Raw genomic sequence first — 21,248 nt, 5'->3', positions numbered from 1 at the left:
GAGGCATTTTGAGGGGAAAAAAAAACATTGATGAGAGGAGGTTGGTTGATGGAGGAGGTACTGTCCCCGCCTCTGGAGCAGAAATTCTGGGTTTAACGGCCTCTCCAGGATTTGATGACCAAGGAAAGTGTGTTCAGAACAAGATCGAACAGGCTGATTTTTAGAAATGTCCTCACGGGGTGTGGGTGTCGCTGCCTGGGTCTGCATTGATTGCCCATCCAAACTGCCCCTGGTAAAGCCTTCTAATGCACGTCAATGGCAGTTAGGAGAGTGGGTGAGATTCCTGGTCCGTGCCCGAAATGGAAAGAGAATTGGACCATCACTATCCGGGGCTCCAGGCTGTGAAAGCGTATGTTGCCAGGGGCAACTGGGGCTCTCGAACTGAACCGCTCCATACTGCCACCAGGTGACGAAGAACATAACAGGATACATTGAAAGAGAGGATTGGACTTCGACAATTCCTTGGGTAGTGTTGCAGAGCAGAGGGACCTAGGGGTTGAAATACATCATTCTTTGAAGTTTGTATCACATATAGACAGGGGGTTTAAGAAGGCGTTTAGCACACTTGCCTTCATTGCTCAGTCCTTTGAGTGTAGGAGGTGGGACGTCATGTTGAGGTTGTACAGGACATTGGTGAGGCCTCGTCTGGAGAACTGTGTCCAGTTCTGGTCGCCCTGTTACAGGAAGGAGATTATTAAGCTGGAGAGGGTTCAGAACAGATTTACCAGGATGTTGCTGGGATTGGAAGGTTTGAGATACAATTCTAGAACATAGAACTGTACAGCACAGGAACAGGCCCTTCAGCCCACAATGTTGTACTGAACATGAAACCAAATGAAACTAATCCCTTCTGCCTGCCCTCCATTCCGTGCATATTCATGTGCATAGCTAAAAGTCCCTTAAATGCCCCTATCTTACCTGCCTCCACCACCATCCCTGGCAGCACATTCCAGACTCCTACCACTTTTTGTGTAAAAAGGCTATTTTACTTGGAGCACCGGAGGTCGAGGGGTGACCTTATCGAGGTTTATAAAACCGTGAGGGGTATAGATAAGGTGAATGACAGGTGTTTTTTCCCTAGGGCGGGGAAGTTCAAGACTAGGGGGCATATGTTTAAGATGAGAGGAGAAAGATTTAAAAAGACATGACGGGCAACTTTTTTTTAACACAGAGAATGGTTCGTGTGTGGAATGAACTTCCTGAGGATGTGGTGGATGTGGGTACAGTTACAATGTTTAAAAGACATTTGGATCAGGACAGGAATAGGAAAGGTTTGGAGGGATATGGGCCAGAGGCAGGCAGGTGGGACTAGTTTATTTTGGGATTTTGGTCAGCATGGACTGATTGGACCGAAGAGTCTGTTTCTATGCTGTATGACTCTATGACTCTAAGACTACAGTTGGCCCGAATGGTCAGCTGCTATGTTGCAAATTCTGTGTAATGTTATGTAGTCAGAGGGTAAATTCCAACTCCTCAGCTGAAAGATTAAGATCTAAATCCTAAACTCCTAATTGCTGGACAATAGAACTCCAAGTTACATGCTGTTGCGGGTTCCTCAGATTAAAAACAAAATCGCATTTCTGGAATTTCAAAACAAAAGCAAAAACCACAAACGCAGCAAAACTGTGGAGCGTTGCAATTGAACGCTCGTGAATGGTGCAATCTGTATTGCATTAATGTGTCAAATCGATGATAAAGTGAGAGGCCTTTACAAGCAGGAATGGGAGAATTACATAGGAAATGCACTATTAGGGCTGCAAAATAAGAAAATATGAGCCGTGGAGCCTGGCCAGACAGGAAGAGACAGCAATAAGAGAACATTTGAGTTTCTCCCACATCCATATAGTGACTGCTGCCAAGGGTACAGAGAGAAACAGGAAACTGAAGGAACAGATTTAGTCCAGGGGACTGGCTATGACAATGAGGGCTGGACTGTCGAAACTTAATTCCTATTTCTTTTCCCTTGGCTGTGCGCTGGTGTGTGCCTGTGATCTCTCTCTCTCTCTCTCTCTCTCTCTCTGACTCTCTCTGTTAAGTTTGGGTCTGTTTAAAAAACACTCCTAGACTATTGGCATTGACGTCTCGAGATCGAATTGATCCGGATTCGTCTGGTGCATGCAAGATACGACGGACAGTTGTCAGAGGTATGTCTGTGTGGTCTAGCACTCGATCCCAGTTAACGGGAATATGCAGTCTGTTACAAATGTGGACATTGGCGTGTGGAATTCTCTCATTCTGAAATCTCGTCAAACATTAATAGCCTTGCCTAATTTAAAGAGTAAATGATGTACTTTGTGGCTCGCTAGATAGACATGTTTCATAACCAAATGTCTCATTTAAGGCTCATTAATATGTACTCTGGACAGTCTATTTATCCAGGAGACACAGCTGAGATGATTCACTCCTTTGCAATGAATGCAAGGGATGGTTTGGGTGGTTTATTTACTGAGCACAGGTTAGGAAGGTTTTTTTTCCCATTCTGAGCAGGGACTGAGGGAATATAGGAAGGGCAGTGTGAGGTGGGGGACATGTGGCAGGGTATAGAAAAATCTCTGCCACCTACCCATTGCCCCAATATCGTCACCTCACGCATTCTATACCAGCTCCTGGTTCTTGGCATAATATCGGAGAGACTCTCCCTCTCTCTTCCCCACCCCTTCCATTCCCAAGTTGAGGATTATTCCATCATTGCCATGGGGGGAGGGGGGGGGGGGGGCATCGCTTCTGCCATCTGCAGGCATGATCACTCCGTGTGCCAAGCTGCCCCCTCGGGCAAGCGAATGCTGCCAATGGCGAGGAGAGTCAATCTCAGCCCATGCGTGCCCCAGAAGCTCATCCATGGGTTTTTAGACTGCATTACAGTGTGAAAACAGGCCCTTCGGCACAATAGGTCCACACTGACCCGCCGAAGCGCAACCCACCCATACCCCTTACCTAACACTATGGGCAATTTACCATGGCCAATTCACCCAAACCTGCACATCTTTGGACTGTGGGAGGAAACCGGAGCACCCGGAGGAAACCCACGCAGACACGGGGAGAATGTGCAAACTCCACACAGTCAGTCGCCTGAGGCGGGAATTGAACCCGGGTCCCTGGCGCTGTGAGGCAGCAATGCTAACCACTGAGCCACCGTGCCGCCCATATTTGACTTCTGAATGGACCCTCCTAACCCTGTTTTATTTGAAAGGCGGGGCAGGCCGTGGGCAGACTCTCCGACATGGCGAAGCTTGCCACCAGCTGGGCACATACCCACACCTACATCAAAAGAGTCAAAAGCCCAGACTCAATGAAGGAGAAAAAAATGGAGGTATCGAACATAAAGAGACTGATAATTGGCGGGGGTGGGGGTGGAATGGAATTCCTTAGATTTGCTTGATATTTTTAAGCCCTCTTTTATTAGGCAATCTCACCCTTCCCAAGAGTGCCCCCCCCCCCCCCTCCCCCTCCAATGCCCTCAACTGGTAATGACATGGCATGTCCTGTCCTGGATGCCAACATCACTGTGGCATCTGCCCATGCCTTCTCCTCCGCCATGTCCTGCAGCCCCCACCTCTCACCACTGGTTCACCAGAGTGGAGCAGGCAGCGGAATTTCCCCCCCTCACCTGTGGATCCAAGCGGGGCCAAATTCAAGTAAACGAAATCACATCCTCCCTGTGGTGAATCATTGCCCTCACCCGCAAAACCAATGTAACGTTTCTTTAAAGGCTCAGGGGAGTTTCATAACCGTGGAGCCAATTTTCATCTGTGGAGCGATCTCTTTCCAAGCATCTTTAGTGAATACTGTCTCTCTCCTCCAGTCTGATTTATACATCTTCCTTCCCTGAATACTGTGTGCAATTCTGGTCTCCCTCCTCTCGGAAAGGGTTCAGAAAAGATTTGCAAGGATGTTGCCAGGGTTGAAGGATCTGAGCTACAGGGAGAGGCTGGACAGGCTGGAGCTGTTTTCCCTGGAGCGTCAGAGGCTGAGGGGTGACCTTATCGAGGTTTGTAAGATCATGAGGGACTTAGATAGGATAAATAGACAAGGTCTTTTTCCTGGGGTAAGGGAGTCCAGAACTAGAGGGGCATAGGTTTGAGGTGAGGGGGGAAAGATATAAAAGAGACCTAAGGGGCAACTCTTTCACACAGAGGGTGGTACATGTATGGAATGAGCTGCCAGAGGAAGTGGTGGAGGCTGGTACAATTACAACATTTAAAAATTGGGTACATGAATAGGAAGGGGTTAGATGGATATGGGCCAAGTGCTGGCAGGTGGGACTAGATTGGGTTGGGAGATCTGGTCGGCATGGACGGGTTGGACCGAAGGGTCTGTTTTGGTGCTGCACATCTCAATGACTCTGTGAAGGTGCTGACTCTCAGCGAGGTTACACTGCCTTACCCCTGCCCGGTTCTAACACTCATCCTTCACTTTGCGGAAGGTTGAGTACACTTCAAGCTGTTCCCCTTATCACACGTACCAGCTCGTGTGTTCACACAGCGTTGTGTCTTCCCACTCGCACTCCTGTTGGCCTGTCTGCATCCTGCATGAAGTCAATAAAATCCCAGGGATTCAACTACAACAGGGGTCTGAGGCAGGCTCACTCAACGTTGACCCGGCTTCTCTCTCTCCAGCCCTGCTGAGCTTTTCCAGTTTTTGTCTCTGATTTACAGCATGCACAGTGCTTTCAGTCCTTCCACTCCTTCCTTCCCTCCTGCGTTGGCGGGGTTGGCTGGCTTGCTGGTGCGTGATGCCAACAACGCAGGCTCAACTCCTACACCAGCTGCCAGTCCATCTTCTCTGCTTTGCCCACGACACCGTGACGTTTCCGTTAAGCTCACTGCCAGACATCTCTCTCTTCCGAACGCTGAAGCAGTCCTCAGCTTCCTCGGTAGCTTGCCACTTATCATGCGTTTATCCAGCTTTCTTTTCGATGTGGAAAGTGATTGGAGGAAGGTTTAGGGGAGACATCAGAGCTTGACTCTTTACATAGAGAGTGGTGGGTACATGGAATGTGGTGGCAGTAGAGTCAGATACATTAGGGACATTTAAGTGACTCTTGGATAGGCCCATGGATGGTAGTACGATGATGGGTATGTAGATGAGCTTGATCTTAACGTAGGATGAAAGGTGAACATGACATTGAGGGCCGAAGGGTCTGTACTGTGCTGTACTGTTCTATGTTATATGGATACACTTTAGGGAGCAGTTTCCACAGTCTCTGAGAGGGTAATTCCTGCTGGATTTATTTGTGACGATCTCATATTTTCGGCCCCTGGTTTTGAACTCCTCACCGCCCCCCCCCCCATACACAATGACATTTACTCAATGCCTCCTCTATCTAACCCGTTCAAGAGGCATTGTACATGAGCAGTATCTGATGTATCCTCCCAGGTTAGCTTGAGGGGAGGCCAGGGGGAGCAAGCAGTAAGGGGAGGTGATAGCTTAGTGGTATTATCGCTGGGCTGTTAATCCAGATGTTCTGACGACCTGGGTTCACGTCCTGCCACAGCAGATGGTGGAATTTGAATGTAATTAAAAATCTGGAATTATGAACCAAATGATGACCACCTATTCATTGCTGGCTGTTCCCTAAAGGGCAGTTAAGAGCCAATCACATCAGTGTGGGTCTGGAGTCCCATGTAGACCAGACAGGGGAAGGACAGCAGCAGATACTATCGAGTTAGAACTTTGACAATTTTTTTTTGATTAGATTACATTACAGTGTGGAAACAGGCCCTTCGGCCCAAGTCCACACCAACCCTCCAAAGCACAGCCCACCCATTCTCCTACATTTACCCCCTTACCTAACACTACGGGCAATTTAGCATGGCCAATTCACCCTGACCTGCACATCTTTGGGCTGTGGGAGGAAACCGGAGCACCCGGAGGAAACCCACGCAGACAGGGGGAGAACGTGCAAACTCCACACAGTCAGTCGCCTGAGTCGGGAATTGAACCCAGGTCCCTGGCGCTGTGAGGCAGCAGTGCTAACCACTGTGCCTACATGTGACTCCAGACCCACACCGATGCGTTGGGTTTTAATGCCTTGAGGTCCTCACCATTGGAAGAGTGTTGCCTCATAAGGACAGGAACTTATGTTAATAAGATCTTGTGGCATAAGCTCAGTCAACTGAGTGACAATAGGCTCCCCAAATTCCCGCTGGAATGTCAGAGCTCCCCTGTTCCTCTCACCAGAGCTTCAAAGCTGGATTCGATTTCAAATTCCTTGCTCCATGAGCGGGCTCTCTCAGAACTGCTGCCTTCTGCGGGTGGGCATGGTTTACCCAACTGAAGTCTCCCTTCAGCACCGCTGACCAAAATCATCAAAGTGTTGGAAGGCACTGGGCAGCTGCGAGCAAAGCATCAAGTAGACTTGTTGGGCCGAAGGGCCTGTTTCCACACTGTAATGTAATCCAATCTAAGCTAAAATGGCTCTACTGCAATGTTGGTCTTTGTCTCGAAGGGCTTGGACGACAAAGGGGAGGCAGTGAGGCTACAGTTGTGTAAAAACGCACCTGGAATATTGTAGCACCGTACCTCAGGAAGGATGTATCCATGTTAGGAAGGCTGCAAGGCAGAGTTACCAGAATGGGAGTGGGATGAATTCAATTAAACAGCCATAGAGATATATAGCATGAAACTAGACCTTTCAGTCCAACCAGTCCATGCCGACCAGATATCCTAAGTAAATATAGTCCCATTTGCCAGCACTTGGCCCATATCCCTCCAAACCCTTCCTATTCATATACCCATCCAGATGCCTCTTAAATGTTGTAATTGTACCAGCCTCCACCACTTCCTCTGGCAGCTCATTCCACACACACACCACCCTCTGTGTGAAGAAGTTGCCCCTCAGGTCCCTGTTATATCTTTCCCCTCTCACCCTAAACCTCTGCACCCTATAGTTCTGGACTCCCCGACCCCAGGGAAAAGACTTTGTCTAATTACCTTATCCATGCCCCTCATGATTTTATAAACCTCTATAAGGTCACCCCTCAGCCTCCGACGCTCCAGGGAAAACAGCCCCAGCCTGTTCAGCCTCTCCCTGTAGCTCAAACCCTCCAACCCTGGCAACATCCTTGTAAATCTTGTCTGAACCCTTTCAAGTTTCGCAACATCTTTACCATTGTTCCAACAATTCGCATAGAATTGGCTTGTATCCCTTCGGCTCCAGAAGATTAAGGTGTGAACTCATTGAGGTGTTTAATACGGTGAAGGGAATTCACTGGGGAGACAGAAAAACGGTTTCCTCCAATGGGGAGGGGAGGCCGTTCAGAACTAAAAGGGGTACAGCCTTAGAATTAGAGTGAGGACATTAACGGTGATGCGCCGAAACATTCCTTCCCACCGCTGTGCAAGAACATCTGGGACACCCGCCAACACCACACCATCCTTCAACACCTCAACAGAAAGCTTGTGGCTGGGAGGAGGGGAGGGGGAGTCCACTGAAAGTGTCAGCATTGCTGAAAGACGCTCTTGCCCCCTCTGCCAGAAACACTGTCATGACATCGGGCAGTGCAGTGGCTCAGTGGTTAGCATGGCTGCCTCACAACGGCTGGGACCCGGGTTCGATTCCACCCTCAAGCGACTGTCTGTGTGGAGTTTGCACATTCTCCCCGTGTCTGCATGGGTTTCCTCTGGGTGCTCTGGTTTCTGCCCACAGTCAAAGATGTGCAGGTTAGGGTGGATTGGCCATGCTAAATTGTCCCATAGTGCCCAGGGATGTGCAGGTTAGGGTGGATTGGCCATGCTAAATTGTCCCATAGTGCCCAGGGATGTGCAGGTTAGGGTGGATTGGCCATGCTAAATTGTCCCATAGTGCCCAGGGATGTGCAGGTTAGGGTGGATTGGCCATGCTAAATTGTCCCATAGTGCCCAGGGATGTGCAGGTTAGGGTGGATTGGCCATGCTAAATTGCCCCATAGTGCCCAGGGATGTGCAGGTTAGGGTGGATTGGCCATGCTAAATTGCCCCATAGTGCCCAGGGATGTGCAGGTTAGGGAGGATTGGCCATGCTAAATTGTCCCATAGTGTCCAGGGATGTTCAGGTTAGGGAGGATTGGTCATGCTAAATTGCCCCATCGTGCCCAGGGATGTGCAGGTTAGGGTGGATTGGCCATGGGAATTGTCCCATAGTGTCCAGGGATGGGCAGGTTAGGGTGGATTGGCCATGGGAATTGTCCCATCATGCCCAGGGATGTGCAGGTTAGGGTGGATTGGCCATGCTAAATTGTCCCATAGTGCCCAGGGATGTGCAGGTTAGGGTGGATTGGCCATGGGAATTGTCCCATAATGCCCAGGGATGTGCAGGTTAGGGTGGATTGGCCGTGCTAAATTGTCCCATAGTGCCCAGGGATGTACAGGTTAGGGTGGATTGGCCATGCTAAATTGTCCCATAGTGCCCAGGGATGTGCAGGTTAGGGTGGGTTGGCCATGCTAAATTGTCCCATAGTGCCCAGGGATAGAACATAGAACATTACAGCGCAGTACAGGCCCTTCGGCCCTCGATGTTGCGCCGATCAAAGCACCCCTAACCTACACTAAGCCACTATCCTGCATATACCTATCCAATGCCTGCTTAAATACCCATAAAGAGGGAGAGTCCACTACTGCTACTGGCAGGGCATTCCATGAACTTACGACTCGCTGAGTGAAGAACCTACCCCTAACATCAGTCCTATATCTACCCCCCCTTAATTTAAAGCTATGCCCCCTTGTAATAGCTGACTCCATACGTGGAAAAAGGTTCTCACTGTCAACCCGATCTAACCCCCTAATCATCTTGTACACCTCTATCAAATCACCCCTAAACCTTCTTTTCTCCAATGAAAACAACCCCAAGTGCCTCAGCCTTTCCTCATAGGATTTTCCTACCATACCAGGCAACATCCTGGTAAACTTCCTCTGCACCCGTTCCAGTGCCTCCACATCCTTCCTATAGTATGGCGACTAAAACTGCACACAATATTCCAGATGCGGCCGCACCAGAGTCTTATACAACTGCAGCATGACCTCAGGACTCCGGAACTCAATTCCTCTACCAATAAAAGCCAGTACGCCATATGCCTTCTTCACCGCACTATTTACCTGGGTGGCAACTTTCAGAGATCTGTGTGCATGGACACCAAGATCCCTCTGCTCTTCCACACTACCAAGTAGTCTACCATTAGCCCAGTAATCCATCTTTTTATTACTCTTACCAAAGTGAATCACTTCACACTTAGCTACATTGAACTCCATTTGCCACCTTTCTGCCCAGCTCTGCAGCTTCTCTATATCCCGCTGTAACCTGCCATATCCTTCCTCACTGTCTACAACTCCTCCGACTTTCGTATCATCCGCAAACTTGCTCACCCAACCTTCTAACCCTTCCTCCAGGTCATTTATAAAAATGACAAACAGCAATGGTCCCAAAACAGATCCTTGCGGAACACCGCTAGTGACGGCACTCCAAGATGAACCTTTGCCATCAACTACTACCCTCTGTCTTCTTCCAGAGAGCCAATTCCTAATCCAAACCTCCAACTCACCTTCAATGCCATATCTCTGTATTTTCTGCAGTAGCCTACCATGGGGGACCTTATCAAACGCCTTACTAAAATCCATATATACCACATCTACCGCTTTCCCCTCATCTACCTCCTTAGTCACCTTCTCAAAGAATTCAATAAGGTTTGTGAGGCACGACCTGCCCTTCACAAAACCATGCTGACTATCCTTGATCACATCACTCTTATCCAGATGTGCATAAATCCTATCCCTTACAATTCTCTCTAAGACTTTGCCCACAACAGAAGTGAGACTCACTGGCCTATAGTTACTAGGATTATCCCTACTCCCCTTCTTGAACAAGGGAACCACGTGTGCAGGTTAGAGTGGATTGGCCATGCTAAATTGTCCCATAGTGTCTAGGGATGTATAGGTTAGGGTGGATTGGCCATGCTAAATTGTCCCATAGTGTCCAGGGATGTGCAGGTTAGAGTGGATTGGCCATGCTAAATTGTCCCATAGTGCCCCGGGATGGGCAAGTTAGGGTGGATTGGCCATGCTAAATTGTCCCATCGTGCCCAGGGATGTACAGGTTAGGGTGGATTGGCCATGGGAATTGTCCCATCGTGCCCAGGGATGTACAGGTTGGCTGGGTTAGCCGTGGGGAAATGGGGGGATTTTGGGTATGGGTGGGATGCTGTTTGGTGTGAACCCATTGAGCCTCATGCTTTTCCCCACCCCGGAGGGATTCTATGATGTGAAACTGCGGAGCCTGAATAAGGATTGAGGAGGGAATAATCGCAGCAAACACTGCCTCCTTTCTCGCCCAAGCAGCTGACTGGAATAGACAAACAGCTGAAAGCCAGTTTCCATCCATCATCATTTTGGAGTGGCTCCTCTGCTCTCTGTAATTGCAGTGTCACAGCTGTCTGCTGCTTGGTCCTGCCTGTTCTCCCTTCAACTCGTTTATCAAAATAATTGAACTTCAGAGGGCAACAAAATCCCTCCTGACATCTTGTTGGGAGATGCTGGAGTGAAAAGGACCGTCCTTTCATGCAGCTCCTCTTCAGATCGCACCGTTCCCCCCCCCCCCCCCCCCCCTCACTATCGTCCAACACTCCTCCCCTGTACACTTACAAGCCAAGCTCCTGTTAATGAAGCAGGGTATACGTTTTTCAGAGGAGCCATTGAACTGAGGGCCTTAGGGAGAGATGTAGATCTCCTGGTTACAAGATTAGATTAGATTAGATTAGATTAGATTAGATTACTTACAGTGTGGAAACAGGCCCTTCGGCCCAACAAGTCCACACCGCCCCGCCGAAGCGCAACCCTCCCATACCCCTACCCTAACACTACGGGCAATTTAGCATGGCCAATTCACCCTAACCTGCACATCTTTGGACTGTGGGAGGAAACCGGAACACCCGGAGGAAACCCACGCAGACACAGGGAGAATGTGCAAACTCCACACAGTCAGTCGCCTGAGGCGGGAATTGAACCCAGGTCTCTGGCGCTGTGAGGACAAACACAGGGACATGGGAATTCTGAGCGGGAGGAGGCGATCGAGCTCTTTGAGCCCGCTCTGCCATTTAACATGATCTTATCCTGGTCTCAACGCTGCTCTCCTGCCTGTTCCCCATTGCCCTTTATCCCACTTTCCATCAAAAACACATCGATTTCTTTCTTGAATCTGTTGATTGATTCTATCTCCACTGCACTCAGTCCTAGAATAATACAGCATGGAAATAGGCCCTTCGGCCCAAACTGGTTCATGCTGACCCCAGTGTCCATTCAGCTCGTTCCAATCTCCTACATTTGGTCCATTTCCCTCTAAACCCCTCCCATCCATGTACCTATCCAAAGGGTTTTTAAATGTTGCTATTGTACCTGTCTCAACCACTTTCTCTGGCAGCCCATCCCATACACACACCACTCTCTGCATGAAGACATTGCCCATCAGGTCCTTCCGAAATCATTCCCCTCTCACCTTTAACCTATGCCCTCTAGTTTTCAGTTCCCCATCCCTGGGTAAAAAGACTACATGCGTTCATCCTTATCTATGCCCCCCAAGATTTTATACACCTCATTCTCCTATGTTCCAAGGAATAAAGTCCTATCCTGGCCAACCTCTCCTGATAACTCAGGCCTACTAGTCCTGACAACATCCTCGTAAATCTTCTCTGCACTCTTTCCAGTTTAACTGTGTCTTTCCTATAACAGGGTAACCAAAACTGTAGACAATACTCCAAGTGTGGCCTCACTAACAACTTATACAGCTGTAACAGAGTGTCCCAACTCCGATACTCAATGCCTTGACCGATGAAGGTCAGCATGCTAAATGGCTTCTTCACCACCCTGTCGACCTGTGACACTACATTCAATGAACTATGTACATGTACTCCTAGGCCTGAGGCAGCGAGTTCCACAGATTCACAATCCTCTGAGAGAAGTAATCTCTCCTCAGGTCAGTTTTTTGAACTGACTCCTTTCACTTGATATCTCTGCCCTCTTGGTTGAGACCGTCCCACAAGAGGGAATATCTGCCCAACGTCCACCTTATTAATCCCCTTTAGCATTTTCTATACCGCAATCAGATCCCACACCCTCATTCCTCTGAGCTCCAGCTAGTAAAAACCCAAACTACTCGATGTCTCCTTGTATGACAGCCCTTTCATCCCTGGGATCAAGATTAGATTCGATTCCCTACAGTGTGGAAACAGGCCCTTCGGCCCAACAAGTCCACACTGACCCTCCGAAGAGTAACCCACCTTCCTCTGACTAATGTACCTAACAACCTGGTGAAGCTCCTCTGAGCTGCCCCCAGTGCCACCACATTCTTCCTCAAGTAAGAAGACCAAAAGTGGACACAATATTCCAGATGGGGTCTCACCAACACCTTATATAATTGTAGCAACACTTCTTTCAACGTGGATCCAAGAACAGTTTCTTCCCCACTGTTTAGATTAGATTACTTACAGTGTGGAAACAGGCCCTTCGGCCCAACAAGTCCACACTGACCTGCCACCAACCCAGACCCATTCCCCTACATTTAACACTACGGGCAATTTAGCATGGCCAATCCACCCTAACCCGCACATTTTTGGACTGTGGGAGGAAAACGGAGCACCCGGAGGAAACCCACGCAGACACAGGGAGAATGTGCAAACTCCACACAGTCAGTTGCCTGAGGCGGGAATTGAACCTGAATCTCTGGCGCTGTGAGGCAGCAGTGCTAACCACTGTGCCACCGTGCCACCCATATTTGACTTCTGAATGGACCTCTCAAATTTTAAACTTAATGTTGATCTCCCTCTTTGTGCACCTTCTCTGCAGCTGTGACATTGTATTCCCCGCTCAGTCCGACCACCCTAATGTATGGTATGATATTCTTGTGCTGCGAACAAAACTTTTCACTGTACCTAGGTACAGGTGACAATAGTCAATCTTTAATTTCATAATCCAGGCTAGAGCCCCACTCCCTCATTAGACAGGGCAAGAGCTGACTGGTGGTCATCTGATGGCAATCACCCCTCAGGCAGGCACAATCGTCATGGTAACCTCAGCCTCAGTGTGAGAATTGAACCGGTGCCCTTGGCATCACTCTGTATTGGAAACCAGCTGTCGAGCTACCTGACCCAACCAACCCGCCCCCCCACCGCCCCCAACATGGCTACTGTGGTAGAGAAGAGCAGGGAAATTCACTTCCCTCACCGCGGTTGGTGGGATCTTGCTGAGCACAAATGACCTGCCGCATCGCCTACATTCCAACAGCGACGGGACTTCAGCAGAAATTGGCTGGCTTTGCGGCTGTTTTGGGAAGCGGTTTGGAGATGCTGGGAATTCTTCCTGCGTTGAAGCGGTCGTTTGGTGGTACAGAACATGACGCTTGCTTTAAAACAAATGTATTTCTGTTGAAACGTAGGAGCATAAGAACTCGGAGTAGGCCACTCACTGAGCCTGCTCCGACATTCAATAAGATCATGGCTGATGTTTTTTGAGGCCTCAGCTCCACTTACACACCCTCTTACCATAACTCTTAACTCCTTTACTGCTCAAAACATCTATCGATCGCCGCCTTAAAAACGAGGTAGCCTGACTGGGTAGGGAATTCCACAGATTCACAACTCTTTGAGTGAAGGAGTTCCTCCTCCACTCAGTCCTAAACATTTGTTAAAGGGACAACAATGTTTTTATCCGATATGAGAAAAGTGTACTGATTGGTATTGGGCAAAAAATGTTTTCCTTTATACTGCTGTTCGTGCAAATTGTCATGATGCATGCGCTAAATGTGTCTTTTTTCAGAGGATTCACTCAAGTACTTACTCCTAAGTGCATGTACATAAGTGGATGCAGATTTCCTGCAGTTGCTATATTCTGGGATAGAGGTGCATTGCAGTGGTAAGAGCAGTAGTGCCCCTGTCTTTGAGCTGGGGGGCTCTGGGTTTGAGGTCCCTCTGCTCCAGATGTATGCCACGACATGTCTGAGCAGTTGATTTGGAAAATATCTGTGTCGTGGGCCGAATGGTCTGGCTACCGTTGCTGGTGAAAGTGTTGCGACATTTGAAAAAAATGCCTTTGTGACATTTTCAAATTTTGTTTGATAACGCTCTGGTGAATTGTTTTGTTGAAGGCACTATATTGATGCTTTAAAGCAATGCACCGTTCAAAAATGATGTACTGACTGGTTTGACTGTCGTGGGGTTGGAAAGCTGGTTTGCGATGCAGTGACGTAATAGCGTGGGTTTGCTTCCTACCTTGACTGATTTGAGGATACTATGGGCTTTAAGAGGTGTATTTTGTCCTGGTTTTTGTTTTGAAGAGAGGTTTTAAGCCAGAGGTGCTGAGCTGTCTATTAGGATCCAATAAAGTAAACAGTTTGTGAGACTTTGGGTTTTTATTTCAAGTTGGAACAATAGAAGCAGCCTGACTGGGTGGGGGCCAGCTCCCACAGAACCAGGACTTTTAGTTTGCAGTTGCTCAAAGTAGTGGAAGCTATTTTGACCCCTCTCTCGGTGACAGCCAAAAGCTGGTGATTGTCTTCCTGGAGTTGCATAAGAGACATTCTGTTTACTGAATTTGCCTTTGCCAAGGGTGCATTTATGGGATGTTACTATATCAGAAGAGTTTAGCAGCTAACTAATCTATCATTCTGTTAAGCATTTCAATAGAGTTACAGCTATGCGAATTCTTTATTTTTTTCTTCGTATTTTAACTAGAGTGTGTGAATAAAATATGATTTGCTTCAAAGCTGGTAGTTTGACCAATCAAATTGCATCTGGAATGCAGTACTTACGCTTACCTTTCAAATCAGAAAATGTTAGGGGCTATCCTCTGAATGTATTTTGAGGGGGTTGATCTGGTCCATAACACTGAGATTATTAGATTCCCTATAGTGTGGAAACAGGCCCTTCGGCCCAACAAGTCCACACCGACCCTCCAAAGAGTAACCCACCCAGACCCATTTCCCTCTGACTAATGCACCTAACAATATGGGCAATTTAGCGTGGCCAATTCACCCTAACCTGCACATCTTTGGACTGTGGGAGGAAAGCGGAGCACCCGGAGGAAACCCACGCAGACACGGGGAGAATGTGCCAACTTCACACAGACAGTCGCCCGAGGCTGGAATCGAACCCAGGTCCCTGGCGCTGTGAGGCAGCAGTGCTAACCACCGAGCCACTGTGCAAAAAATCAGTTTGGGAACACATGGCAAGATCATGGGCGGCACGGTGGCTCAGTGGTTAGCACTGCTGCCTCACAGCGTCAGAGACCCGGGTTCAATTCCCGCCTCAGGCGACTGACTGTGTGGAGTTTGCACATTCTCCCCGTGTCTGCGTGGGTTTCCTCCCACAGTCCAACGATGTGCCGGTTAGGGTGGATTGGTGATGCTAAATTTCCGTCGTGTTAAGTGAAGGGGTAAATGTAGGGGAATGGGTCTGGGTGGGTTGCGCTTCGGTGGGTCGGTGTGGACTTGTTGGCCTGTTTCCACACTGTAACTAATCTAATCAATCTCAAACACGAAATTTCAATCGATCCCCAGCACCCACGATCCTATAGGGAGGAAAGAAAGTTCCAGATTTCCCCTACCCTTTCTGTGAAGACCTGTTTAGTGATGTCCCAATTGTTTGTCATCTTCCCCCAGCGAAAGAAACATATTTTCTTGAACCCGTCTAAATTATACACTGATTGCTTTGGAGATTTTGTTTTATTCATTCATGGGATGTAAGTGTCACTGGTTGGGCCAGGATTTGTTGCCTGTCCCTAATTATAGAGTCATACAGCATGAAACAGACCCTTCTGCCCAACCCACCCATACTTACCAGGTTTCCCAAACCAAACTAGCCCCATTTGCTTGTGCTTGGTTCATATGTGGGCGGCATGGTGGCACAGTGGTTAGCACTGCTGCCTCACAGCGCCTGAGACCCGGGTTCAATTCCCGCCTCAGGCGACTGACTGTGTGGAGTTTGCACGTTCTCCCCGTGTCTGCGTGGGTTTCCTCCGGGTGCTCCGGTTTCCTTCCACAGTCCAAAGATGTACCGGTCAGGCGAATTGGCCATGCTAAATTGCCCCTAGTGTTAGGTAAGGGGTAAATGTAGATGTAGGGGTATGGGTGGGTTACGCTTCGGCGGGGCGGTGTGGACTTGTTGGGCCGAAGGGCCTGTTTCCACACTGTAAGTAATCTAATCTAATATCCTTCCAAACCTTTCCTATCTATGTACCTGTCCGAATGTCTTTAAAATAGTGTAATTTGCCCCCCTGAGAAGGTGGGGGTGAGCTGCCATCTTGAACCACTACAGTCCACGTGCTGTAGGTTGACCCACAATGCCCTGAGGGAGGGAATTCCAGGATTTTGACCCAGTGACCCTGAAGGAACGGTGATATATTTCCAAGTCAGGATGGTGAGGGGCTCGGAGGGGAACTTGCAGGGGGTGGTGTTCCCATGAAAGTGCTTGGGTATTTGTTGGAAAAAACAATATTGAGTTTCTAATGCACTGTCCTCATATTGTTGGGGATGGTGTGTGTCGGTGAACACAATAGTCTTTTTTCATTTCCAATCACCCATGTAGTGATAGAGCTCTGATGTCTCTATATAACTGGAAATGTCACCTCCAATATTGCCTCTGTTGTGGTTAGCAAAGGAATTGGTCTACTCTTCCTGGGTCTGTGATGACAATGTGTCGACCCCTCCCCCCCCACCCCGCCCAGTTAAAATCACCCAATAACACTCCAGCCCAACCTGCAGTTACCCAGAAACTCTGTTGGATTTTCACCACCGCCTATTATGGTGAGATTTGAACCTAGATTTGACAGGCTGGATCCCCTAGTCCAGTGGATTCACCACTGCACAACCATCTCCTTTCCCTAATCCTTCTACTCCAGTTCCCTTAAAATAATGTTCGATATGCCACTCGCCTTCTCAATTTTCTTGCTGCAGCTGCATGCTATCTTTCTGAGATCCTTGGACCTGAACAACTAATTGTCCATGAATATCAATATTCACAAATTTCACACCTTTCACAAAGTATTCTGCTTTTCTATGCTGGTGGTCAAAGTGAAAAACATCGCATCTGCCACTTTAACCTGTTTCCTTTACAACTCCTCTGTGTCCTCCTCACAGCTTCCATTTTCACTTAGCTTTGCATCGTTAGGAAGCTTCGATGCATTTCTCCCTGTCTCTTCATCCAAGTCATTAATGTAGACAGAAAATAGCTGGGGTTCTATGACTAATCCTTGTGGCACTCCAGTCTGCCAACTCACGATTGCACTAGTTATTCTAACTTTCTGCTTTTCATCCATTAACTAATCCTCTACCTGAGCTCCTATCTGACTTATTAACCTTTTGTGTGACACCTTATTGAATGAACAGGCAAACATACATGCAAGCAAGAAACAAGAGGAGGCCACTCTGCCCATCCACTCAATGCTCCGCCATTCAATGGCTGATCTGATTTTAACGTCCCCCTTCCATCCCTGTATATTCCCCCCCCCCAACCCCCAGATAATCTTTCAGGAATTGAGAATCTATCTCCTTCTGCCACAAAAAGATTGAAAGGTTCTGTATCCACTGCCTTTTGAGGAAGGGAATTCCAAAGACCCGCGGCCCTCTGAGACAGAGAAATGTTTCCCCCCCCCCCCAATCTCTGTTTTAAATGGGCGCTCTATTATTTGTAAACTTTGACCCCTCGTTCTGGAGTCTCCCACAAGGGGAAACATCCTTTTCCACATCCCCTCAGGATCTTATACGGTTCAATTCGGCCACCTCTGACTCTACTAAACTCCGGAGGATACAGGCCTAGCCTAACCAGCCTTTCCTCTGAAGGGAATCAGCTCCTTCCAGGGATTAGTCTGAGAAACCTTCTCTAAACTGCTTCCAATGCATTAACGTCCTCCTGTAAGTATGGAGACCAGTCCTGTACACTCTGCTCTAGATATGGTCCCACTACTGCCCTGTATAACTGAAGCATAACCTCCCTACTCTTGTGTTCAATTCCCCTCGCAAGAAACCATCACAATCTATTGGCTTTCCCAATTACATGCTATAGCTGCATGCGTGTGCCTTTTTTGGAAATCCAAAGATTTGGCAGAGGCCTGACGGGCCAAATGGTCTCCCTCTGTGCTATAACAGTCTGCGCTGCTTACAGCTGACCTTTACTTAAGTGTGAAAGAAATCATAAAGAAAGATCAGCTCTCTCCAGCTTCACTTTCTGAAACCGAAAGGAAATGAACAATCATACAGGGCCAGCCGGTTATCGCCAATCAGAATTCACAAAGGCCGCCATCAGCCCAAGTATCCTCAGCTGAGAAATAGCTAAGGACATTGGCGTATCGTGCAGTTGTTGTTGTATAAAGAGGCCCTGAGGCAGTGTGACAGTGGGAGTGAGAAAGAAGGAAGGAAAGGATGGGAATCTCAGTTTTGATCCTCTGCTGTACTTGCCAGAGCTGCTGTTACTCAGCTGGACAGAGTAGCAACTTTAGTGTTTGTCTTCAATGTTGCTCTAGTTACAATACTTAGAGTCATAGATAAAAATCACACAACACCAGGTTATAGTCCAACAGGTTTAATTGGAAGCACTAGCTTTCGGAGCGACGCTCCTTCATCAGGTGGTTCATCATAGAGACGTACAGCATGGAAACAGACCCTTCGGCCCAACCTGTCCATGCTGACCAGATATCCCAACCCAATCTGGTCCCACCAGCCAGCACCTGGCCCATATTCCTCCAAACCCTTCCTATTCATATACCCATCCTGATGCCTTTTAAATGTTGTAATTGTACCAGCCTCCACCACATCCTCTGGCAGCTCATTCCATACACGTACCACCCTCTGTGTGAAAAAGTTGCCCCTTAGGTCCCTTTTATATCTTTCCCCTCTCACCCTAAACCCATGCCCCTCTAGTTCTGGACTCCCCCACCCCAGGGGAAAGACCTTGTCTATTTACCCTATCTATGCCCCTCATGATTTTATAAACCTCGATAAGGTCACCCCTCAGCCTCCGACGCTCCAGGGAAAACAGCCCCAGCCTGTTCAGCCTCTCCCTGTAGCTCAGATCCTCCAACCCTGGCAACATCCTGGTAAATCTTTGCTGAACCCTTTCAAGTTTCACAATATCATCCCCAGCAGGGAGACCAGAATAAAGTGCAGTATTCTAAAAGTGGCCTCACCAATGTCCCTCTGGTTCTTGATCCTCCCAATACTGGGTACAATTTCTCCCTATTTACCCTGTCCGCAATCCCTCACGGTTTGGAAGGCCTATTCAATAAGGCCTATAGAGAGAAATGATTTCCCTTCATAGAACTATTGGGGTTGGGGGGGGGGGGGGGGCGGGGGGTGGGGGGTGGGGGTGGCGGGGTTGGGGGGGGGGGGTGGGTGGCGGGGGGGGGGGGGGGATGTTTGGATTCCATACAAGAGGGCACAATCTGAAACTTACAGTCAAGCCATTTAATCAGTGAGCAGCATTGCTTCACATAAAGCTGACTGGGACTCTACAACTCTCTCCCCCAAGGATTCTGGGCTTCCAGGATGCTATTTAATTCTTTCAACACCCACTCCCTCCCCCCACCGACGCTCAGTAACAGCAGTGTGTACCATCTACAAGATGCCCTGCAGAAACTCACCAAAGATCCTCAGGCAGCACCTTCCAAACCCACCACCACTTCCATCTAGAAGGACAAGGGCAGCAGATACATGGGAACACCACCCCCTGCAAGTTCCCCTCCGAGCCCCTCACCATCCTGACTTGGGAATATATCCCCGTTCCTTCAGTGGGTCAAAATCCTGGAATTCCCTCCCTCAGGGCATTGTGGGTCAACCCACAGCACGTGGACTGCAGCGGTTCAAGATGGCAGCTCACCCCCCACCTTCTCAAGGGGTACAACTAGGGACGGGGCAATAAATGCTAGGCCCAGCCAGTGATACCCACAAAAGTTGGAATTGTTGCAACCGAGATTGATAGACTTTTCAAGTCCAATGTTAAACATCTGCAGAAGGGGGAGGTGATGGTCCTAGTGGTCTTATTGTTGGACTGTTAATCTGGAGCTGAAAATGTGTGGCTGGAAAAGCGCAGCAGGTCAGGCAGCATCCAAGGAGCAGGAGAATCGACGTTTCGGGCAAGAGCCCTTCTTCAGGAAGGAGGAAAGTGTCCTGTTAATCTGGAGACCCAGGTAGTGTTCTGGGGAACCAGGTTCGAAGCCTACCATACTGGATGGTGGAATTTCAATACAAAATAAAGTTGGCATTAATCATGTACTGCTGAATTGATTGTTGGGGAAAACCCCATTTGGGTCACTAATGCCCTTTTGGGAAGGAAAACTGCTGCTATCACCTGGTCTGGGCCGCCATGTGACTCCAGACCCACAGCCAATGGGGTTGACTCTGAACTGCCCTCTGGGTAATTAGGGATGGGCAATAAATGGTTGACCTACCCAGCGACGCCCCTCTGCCAACTCCTGTGAATGAATAAAGACAATGTGGAAGCATAGTCAGCTCTTTCTGCTTTTATTTCAGTTTCCCAGCAGTATTTTTACTTTCACTGATAGCCTTTTGTGAGGTAGAGTGGCCGAATGGCCTCCTCCTGCCCCCAAGGCACCTCAGGAAGACGCCATGCGTCCTCTGGGGGAATGGCTTCCAAGGAACATTTCAACTTTTAACCTTCACTCCCACAAACTGAAACTCTTGAGAGAAAAAGCAAACCTGCCCCTTCAGAAAAAATAAACTAGCAAAAGGAGCTTTCGAGCAGTGATACTCGAAAGCTACTTTCATTTTTTTCTCTGAAGGGGCAGGTTTGCTTTTTCTCTCAAGAGTTTCAGTTTGTGGGAGTGAAGGTTAAAAGTTGAAATGGAGGTTGAGGAGACCGCCGAAAACTGGCAGAGGGGGGGTTTTCTCCTGGAAAGGAACGTTTGGTTAAAACAAAAACCGCTTCGCACCTCGGCAAGACAGGGACTCGGACTCTGTCTGAGGAAGTTTTCTTCGGAACCCTCCCAGGCAGGAAGCGGCCAGAGGAAGAGGAACTGAAAAAGATCTGGGTCAGAATCCTGAAGTGTTGCCCGTTGCATATGTCAGTCTTGTGACTCAGAGATCACCCGCTTTCTCTGAATGAGTCATCTTCCTCCTTCACTCTGTGGTCGGCCAGCTCGGAGGGGGGGGGGGGGGGGGGCATCACTGGGGAGGCGTGAGTCGAGAGCCTAGCGCTGGAAAAGCACAGCAGGTCAGGCAGCATCTTTTCGGGCGATAGGTCGATTCTCCTGCTCCCTCGGACGCTGCCTGACCTGCTGTG

At 48.7% G+C, this 21,248-nt stretch overlaps 1 protein-coding gene across 1 annotated transcript in view; it reads left to right on the top strand.

Moving 5' to 3' along the window:
- Positions 1-1,788: 1,788 nt before the first annotated feature.
- The window catches only part of LOC140471100 (activin receptor type-1-like), a 201,895-nt gene continuing 182,435 nt past the window's right edge, over positions 1,789-21,248 (top strand). Inside the window, exon 1 of the mRNA XM_072566980.1 lies at positions 1,789-2,144. The gene's annotated coding sequence lies outside the window, so the exon portion shown is untranslated. The remainder of the gene's footprint in view (positions 2,145-21,248) is intronic.

This window comes from Chiloscyllium punctatum, chromosome X, assembly GCF_047496795.1.
Source record: "Chiloscyllium punctatum isolate Juve2018m chromosome X, sChiPun1.3, whole genome shotgun sequence".
In the NCBI taxonomy this organism is placed as follows: Eukaryota; Metazoa; Chordata; class Chondrichthyes; order Orectolobiformes; family Hemiscylliidae; genus Chiloscyllium; species Chiloscyllium punctatum.
Note: the sequence above shows the minus strand (reverse complement) of the source record. Positions and strands in the feature narration are given on the sequence as shown.